The sequence below is a fragment of the Crotalus tigris genome, unplaced genomic scaffold (genome assembly GCF_016545835.1).
Source record: "Crotalus tigris isolate CLP2741 ecotype Arizona unplaced genomic scaffold, ASM1654583v1 scf7180000020351.1464749751:1500972, whole genome shotgun sequence".
In the NCBI taxonomy this organism is placed as follows: Eukaryota; Metazoa; Chordata; class Lepidosauria; order Squamata; family Viperidae; genus Crotalus; species Crotalus tigris.
In genome coordinates, this window is record NW_024097980.1 from 1,282,501 (window position 1) to 1,291,275 (window position 8,775).

An 8,775-nucleotide genomic window follows, 5' to 3' on the forward strand; every position below is an offset into this window, starting at 1 on the left:
GTGATGGCAGGGGGGGAGCCTCAGTTTTGGTTGCCATGATATAAAAAAGATGTTGAGACTCTAGAAAGAGTGCAGAGAAGAGGAACAAAGATGATCAGGGGACTGGAGGCTGAAACATACGAGGAACGGTTGCTGGAATTGGGCATGTCTAGTTTAATGAAGAGAAGGACGAGGGGGAACATGATAGCAGCGTTCCAGTATCTCAGGGGCTGCCCCAAAGAAGAGGGAGTCAAGCTATTCTCCAAAGCGCCTGAAGGCAGGAGAAGAAGCAACGGATGAAAACTAATCAAGGAGAGAAGCAACCTGGAACTAAGGAGAAACTTCCTGACAGTAAGAACAATTAACTAGTGGAACCACCTGCCTCCAGAAGTGGTGAATGCTCCACCACTGAAAGTTTTTAAGAAGAGACTGGACAGTCATTTGTCTGAAATGGTCTAAGGTTTCCTGCCTGAGCAGGGGGTTGGACTAGATGACCTCCAAGGTCCCTTCCAACTCTGTTCTTCTGTTATTCTGCTTGCTCAAAGCCTTCCCGAGGAATATAGAGAAGGCATCATTTGCCTCCTTTTGACACCTTGCCATTTTGAGGGTAAGGAGGACATTTGTCTGAAATGGTATAGGAATGGTGTAGATTCTCCTGCTTGAGCAGGGGGCTGGACTAGAAGACCTCCAAGGTCCCTTCCAGCTCTATTCTATTCTATTCTATTCTATTCTATTCTATTTTTTATTCTATTCTATTCTATATTTCTTATTCTATTCTATTCTATATTTCTTATTCTATTCTTCAATTAATCAGTTTTTTCTATTCTATTCTATTCTATTCTATTCTATTTCTTATTCTATTCTATTCTATTCTATTCTATTCTATATTTCTTATTCTATTCTATTCTATTCTAGAATAGAATAGAAAAAACTGATTAATTGAAGAATAGAATAAGAAATATTCTATTCTTATTCTATTCTTCAATTAATCAGTTTTTTCTATTCTATTCTATTCTATTCTATTCTATTCTATTCTATTCTATTCTATTCTATTCTATTCTATTCCATTCCATTCCATTCCATTCCATATTTTCTATTCTATTCTATTCTTCAATTAATCAGTTTCTTCTATTCTGTTCTGATTCTATTCTATTCTAATTCTTATTCTATTCTATTCTATTTCTTATTCTATTCTATTCTTCAATTAATCAGTTTCTTCTATTCTATTCTATTCTATTCTATTCTATTCTATTCTATTCTAATTACTAAAGGTCTCAGTTTCCCTCAAAGACGCAAGCAGCATCTCCTCCAAGGCCAGTGTTGATAACAACCTACTTTCAAAGGGATTTCTAGGCTGGCTGGATCTAACACGCACTGTGGATAATTCTATGACGCATCTTTGAGGCGCCTTGTCGTAGAGTGGTCTTCTGTATGAATGGAAGGTTTCTGGGACAGTTCCAAACTGTTCAACAGGGAAGTGCAAGGCCATCACTGGGGGTGAAGGCGAGGAGGCATCTTCTCCCGCAGCGCCGCCTGAAGCAATCCAAAGCCAGCTTTGGGGGCTTGGCTGAAATGAAGGCGGCTTCTTCATTTCAGTTGAGCAAATGGTCATGGCTGGAATTGCTTAGTAGAAGCAAAAATTCCTTGCCATGGCCAAACGAGTTTCACCTCACAGGCCACAGTTTCGTCAGAAGAAAAACCAGGTCCTGTTCCAAGTTGGGAGGATGTTGTAGACATGAGCTGAAGGCAGGCTGCATTTTGGAAAGGAGGTCTGTTCGTTGAGTTGCCAGAAACTTCAGGGGCTGCAGCATCTTTTTGGGGTGGCTAATAAAATGGCTGGGCGAGTGGATGGATCTTTATAGGGTTCTGATTGAGATGCTCCAGGGGGTTGTGCAATGTGGTGATCCTTGTGCCTTTTGCTGGTCTAATGGCGGTAGATTGACCCCATTATGTCCTAAAAGTCATGCCCTGTCCTTAGAAATTTGGGTGGGGAGGATGTAAATTCTCAATCCCATCAGCTCCGGCCTTCTGTGGCTGGAGGGGCTTTGTTCGTGAATAGATTGGGCCAGTCTTCCTGCGTGGATACAAAATCTGCATCCTGAAGGCCAGCCTCTTCAGGTCTCTTGGTTTCAATACAAACCGGAGACATTACTATTAGGAATACTAGAGAAAAATGTAAATAAAGAGGACAGATATTTAATTATCCACGTGGTCACAGCAGCAAGGATACTATTTGCTCGAAAGTGGAAAGCAGTGGAAGTACCGAGTGGGAAAGCACTAATAAAGAAAATTATGTATTGCGTAGAACTAGATAGGATAACTAAAAGATTAAAAAATCAGGAAGAAACAGAATTTTATCAAACATGGAATAAATTTTATAGATACAGGGGAAAAAATGGAGGTCACAGTAAAGAGATAAACTGAGATAGAGACTAGAAATGTATAGTTGTATATAGGTATATTATATGTAATTAACGTACAATATGGACTGAGATGTCAGTCAAAAAAGATTTACCATGTTCAATGTTTTTAATCCTTTTTTTTCCTTTGTACTTAATACAAATTTTTAAAAAAAAAAAACTGTTTTTTTTATGGCAAGGAAACTGGGGCTCCTTTCTGCCTTTGTTAAGATTATTTTTCTCCATTTCTTCTTTGGGAAAATATCATAGTTTGCCTCTTTTTAATATTAAGAATACAGAATATTTTAATCTGGGGAGAAGAAACCTTCCCACAGTCTTTTCCTGTTCTTTTTTTTTTCCCCTTGCAGGCAGAATTCGGGCTGCAAAACTCTTCAATTTTTCAAAGAGTGCGCCCCATTGAATCCCATAACATTTGCAAACCAGCAGGCCCATTTAAGATTGTGTTTTTAGAATAGATTGAGCTTTGGGGCGAGACAAAATTATTAAATTTTGCACGGTTTGATCTTCACCCGTGTCTTGACATTGATCTCACATTCCTGCACCATGAAAGAAACTTGAAAAAAAGTACCAGAGCTGGATTTTACTGGTGGAATGTTTCTAATTCCCACCCTTTAAATCTTAACCTTTGAAACTGCTGCAGAAGATGACCTGGTTTTTTCCCCCTACACTTCAAGGCTGGTGAATTTATTTCCTAGCAATGCAGCTGATGCTTTTAGTTCCCTATAAATGCTTTTAAATTCTAACATGAGGCACCGTCAGCACATTAAACCCAGAACAATTCAAAAACAGAGAAAAGATGACTAATCTTTTCTGCACCCGCTCCTGGCTGGGGAATTCTGGGAGCTGAAGTAATAATAATAATAATAAAGTTGGAAGGGACCTTGGAGATCTTCTAGTCCATCCCTCTCCACAAACAGGAGACACTATACCATTCCAGACAAGTGGCTGTCCAGTTTCTTCTTAAAAACTTCCAGTGTTGGAGATTCACCGCTTTTGGAGGCAGATTGTTCCACTGGTTAATTGTTCTCACTGTCAGGAAATTTCTCCTTAGTTCTAGGTTGCTTCTCTCCTTGATTGGTTTCCATCCGTTGCTTCTTGTCCTGCCTTCAGGGGCTTTGGAGAATAGCTTGACTCCCTCTTCTTTGGGGCAGCCCCTGAGATACTGGAAGACTGCTATCCTGTCCCCCCTCGTCCTTCTCTTCGTTAAACTAGACATACCCAATACCATCAACCTTTCCTTATATGTTTTAGCCTCCACAAGCTTTAGTCTAAAAGCTTCAATCTGTCAAGGATGAAAACGAGTGTATTAGGAGACACAATCTTTTTAAAGCAAAAGCAGGTTGACGATGGAGCCAATGACCCAGAAGTGGGCGATCTCCTTCCACAAATATATTCAAGCCGAAGATGGACACTGATTTGTCTTGGGATGCTTGAATTTGGACTCTGCAGGAGCGGAGTAGCCTCAACATCCCTTTCAAATTGCAGAATTTGGGGAGTGTTCCTAGCGAACTAGGGCTCCAGTCCAAACTTTGCAAGTCAGGCTTGGAAAACAAAATAACAGAATAACAGAGTTGGAAGGAACCTTTGAGGTCTTCTAGTCCAACCCCCTGCTCAGGCAGGAAACCTTATTCCAAAGAATAGAATAAAGTAGAGTAGAGTAGAGTAGAGTAGAGTAGAGTAGAGTAGAGTAGAATAGAATAGAATAGAATAGAATAGAATAGAATAGAATAGAATAGAATAGAATAGAATAGAATAGAATAGAATAGAATAGAAAATATGCAATGCAATAGAATAGAAATAGAAATAGAAATGGAATGGAATGGAATAGAAAGAATGGAATGGAGTGGAGTGGGGTGGGGTGGGGTGGAGTGGAGTGGAGTGGAGTGGAGTAGGGTAGGGTAGGGTAGGGGGTAGAGTAGAGTAGAGTAGAGTAGAGTAGAGTAGAATAGAATAGAATAGAATAGAATAGAATAGAATAGAATAGAATAGAACAAGAGAGTTGGAAGGGACCTTGGAGGTCATCTAGTCCAACCCCTTGCTCGGGCAGGAAACCCAATACCATTTCTGACAAATGGCTGCCCAGTCTCTTCTTAAAAACTTCCAGTGTTGGAGCATTCACCGCTTCTGGAAGCAGGTTGTTCCACTGGTTAATTGTTCTAACTGTCAGGAAGTTTCTCCTTAGTTCTAGGTTGCTTCTCTCCTGGATCAGTTTCCATCTGTTGCTTCTTGTCCTGCCTTCAGGGGCTTTGGAGAATAAGTTGACCTCCTGCTCTTCTTTGTGGCAACCCCTGAGATATTGGAACACAGCTTGAATAAAACTTCTCACAAAGGGTGAAGAACCCACTTCACAATTTCCTGCAATAGGCACCCAGGTTCTTCACTGAAGCTGTAAATTTAACCCACAGCGCATCAGTGATGTTTACAGGATCGGCATAGATTTTTAGACATTTGTTGCAGACTTGGGCTGGGGCACTATAAGAAAGCTGAATACTTTGTAGAACTATATAATTAGTTCAGAAATGTTAACAGCAAGTCCTACACATCAGCAATCTGGCTAATTTTAAAACAAGTAGCATTCTTGGGCGTTGACCCCCTCATTGTCAAATTGACTGCCCTATAAATCACGCCGTCCTGTGTATTTTGCATTCATTAGTCTGCAGAATGACCTAAGGAAGGCAATCTCAAGCGCTGTAATTTTAAAATATTAGCTCATGCTGCATGTGTTATGTATAAAACATAAAGAATCGCTAATGGAATTTTAATTTCAAAAGTCTCGTGAGGGATCCCGTAAAGGCCTGTCTTTGCACTGAAATTGCACAAAGCAAGAGGCCTTTGTTCTTAATTTGGGGAGGGGAAAAAAAACCATTGCCGTTCTGGAGACAAAAAAACCTGAACTGTGGAATGATTAAGCAACCTAATTATAATATTAGCAATAATAGATCCAAGTTGGGTTTTTTTCTCAGAGCAAAAAGTCAGATGTTTAAAATTGTATAACAAGCGTATTTACGGTATAGCATTCTTCCAGGATGGATGGAAAGAAGGAAGGAAGGAAGGAAGGAAGGAAGGAAGGAAGGAAGGAAGGAAGGAAGGAAGGAAGGAAGGAAGGAAGGAAGGATCAAGATGGAAGGAAGGAAGGAAGGAAGGAAGGAAGGAAGGAAGGAAGGAAGGAAGGAAGGATCAAGATGGAAGGAAGGAAGGAAGGAAGGAAGGAAGGAAGGAAGGAAGGAAGGGAGGGAGGGAGGGAGGGAGGGGAAGGAAGGAAGGATCGAGATGGAAGTAAGAGAAGGAAAGAAGGAAGGAAGGGAGGGAGGGAGGGGAAGGAAGGATTGAGATGGAAGAAAGAGAAGGAAAGAGAAGGAAATAAGAAAGGAAGGAAGGAAGGATCGAGATGGAAGAAAGAGGAAAGAAGGAAGGAAAGAAGGAAGGAAGGAAAGAAAGAAGGAAGGAAGGATCAAGATGGCAGGAAAGAAGGAAGGAAGGAAGGAAGAAAGGGAGGGAGGGAGGGAGGGGAAGGAAGGAAGGATCGAGATGGAAGAAAGAGAAGGAAAGAAGGAAGGAAAGAAGGAAGGAAGGAAGGATCAAGATGGCAGGAAAGAAGGAAGGAAGGGAGGGAGGGAGGGGAAGGAAGGATTGAGATGGAAGAAAGAGAAGAAAGAGAAGGAAGGAAGGAGGGAAGGAAGGAAGAAAGGAAGGAAGGAAGGATCGAGATGGAAGAAAGAGAAGGAAAGAAGGAAGGAAAGAAGGAAGGAAGGATCGAGATGGCAGGAAAGAAGGAAGGAAGGGAGGGAGGGGAAGGAAGGATCGAGATGGAAGAAAGAGAAGGAAGGAAGGAGGGAAGGAAGAAAGGAAGGAAGGAAGGATCGAGATGGAAGAAAGAGAAGGAAAGAGAAGGAAGGAAGGAACGAAATATGGAATAAGGAAGAGAGGGAGGGAGGTGACAGAAAGCAGATGGTAGCTGACAGAGACGACAGATGAAAGACAGAATTTGAAAACTCTCGAATTTGAAACTTCTAGAGAACTTTACCTTTTGCATCTATAAACTTTTCGTTCAATAATCCTACATTAGTCTTGCTCCTAATGACAGACTGGAAGCATCACGACTGCTGAGAGCACGCAAGCATGAAAAGGAATTGTGACAAAAACCATACGGAAAAACAGCTTATTAGAAAACAGCAACCAGATCAGAAAGAACATAACAGGCACCAAGAAATCATTAAGAGATCCACCCACAAAGCTCATTTCCAGGAACTAAGGAACTTCCTGAGGCTGGCTGTTCAGCGCTGTGGCTATACTTGATTAAAATCTAGCTCAATTAAGAAAACACCTCCAGATTGAACCCAAAAAAAAAAAAAAACCCTCCATCTGCAAATCTAGGCTTGCACAAAACCAGGCAGGCAGCCCCATTTCGAACGAAACGAAGCTTCTGGATATTTTTCAAGGGTAGACACATGGAGACTTTTAGTTCTTCTTATAAAAAATGCATATATAAAATATAAAAATGTTTCTCTGCACATCCAAGCTGTCTATGTCGATTCTCAACTTTCTGCAGCTCTGATTCCCAAATTGTTCGATCCCCAAAGAGCTAACACAGGCAGTCCTCAAATTACAACAGTGACGGTTTGAAGTTACCAACACCACTGGGAAAAAAGGACCATTTTTTTCACACTTACGACCGTTGCAGGGTTCAGACGCTTGGAAACTGACATGTACTTATGACAGTTGCATGTCCCGGGGATCATGCGGTCCCATTTTGCGACCTTGTGACCAGTGAAATCAACGGGGGGTTCACCTAACAACCGTTTTGCTTACTTATCAACTGCAGAGGCAAGGAAGATCGTATTAAGTGGGGCAAAGCTCACTTAATAAATTTATCAGTTTGCGACGGAAATGTTGGGGTCAACTGTGGTTGTCAATCAAGGGTGGTCTGTCCTGAATTGTCGACAGAATTTGTTAACCTTATGGCACTTGCCACCAGCAAGACTAGCAAAAAATGTTTTAAAAACACGTCAGATAGATGTTGGAAATGTAAACATAAGTCAGGCACTTATTATCATGTCTGATGGACATGTGTCAAAGTAAAAAGTTGTTGGAAAAAGATACATGCCTGGCTGGAAAAGATGTGGGGAGAACACGTAGATTTTAAACCTGAACTTTTTTTATTAGGTATAATGCTAGAAAAGACTCACAAACAAAGCTTATACCTGATTTTGCATGTCACAACAGCGGCAAGAATTATATTTGTGCAATACTGGAAAAATGAAGGAGTACCATCAGATGAATAAATGCTAGAATGCGCAGAGATGGACAGACTGACTATGAGACTGAAAGAAAAAGAAGAAACGGAATATTATCCAACTTGGGACTTATTTTATCGATGGCTTGAGGAAAGAATAAAGGATTAGGAATTAAATATGTATTTGTGAATGTAAACTCAGACAGCATGTTGGTTGAAAAATTATTACTGAATGTATGGGGGGGAAAACCAATAAAAATTCTTACAAAAAAAAGAATTTGTTAATCTTAATTATGATGCGTGTTTTTAATATATATATATATATATATATTTCAACCATAGACTTTTATTCTCCAAAAGATGAAAATCACACCCTGTAGGTGAGATCCAAAGGGGCAAGATGGAATTTCATGTCTACGTATTTCAATATATTTTGGTTGAATCTCACGAGGAGTTGAGTAAGAAAACAGAAGCACTAGTTCTGGCTGTTTCAGATAGTAATAGTAGTAAAGTTGGAAGGGACCTTGGAGGTCATCTAGTCCAACCCCCTGCTCAGGCAGGAAACCCTACACCATTTCGGACAAATGGCTGTCCAGTCTCTTCTTAAAAACTTCCAGTGTTGGAGCATTTACTGCTTCTGGAGGCTTTGCGAAAGGTCCCTAAGTTCACCCGTCCAATTATTTCATTATCCGCTGCCCCTACCTAGCAATTTTAGCAGCGTTATTCATAACTGCCTTGGCGGAGGAAGGAAGTGGGAAGGAGAACAGCAAACCATAAACTCCAGCTTCTTAGAAATGTATTTATTTCTTTTAAAATGTTATAACAATCCGAAGCAGTGCTCATTGTACAGTATAAAATAATGGTAACATGTGGCGTTATGTATTTATTGTAAAAAAAGAAAAGAAAAACACACACGTTGTTTTCAAAACAGACGAACAGCCAAATACAAATCATTTAGAGCATTTGCAGATTTGCAGCATGTATAGTACGGTAAAATGACTGTTTTGTGAATAATTGCATAAAATACTCTTAACAAATCTGTTGGATCTGTTGCTTCTTTTTCCATTACACAGACAGTCCTCAATTTACGACAGTTTGTTCAGCAACCCAGGGTCTCCCCCACTGCATAACAACTGCAACAGG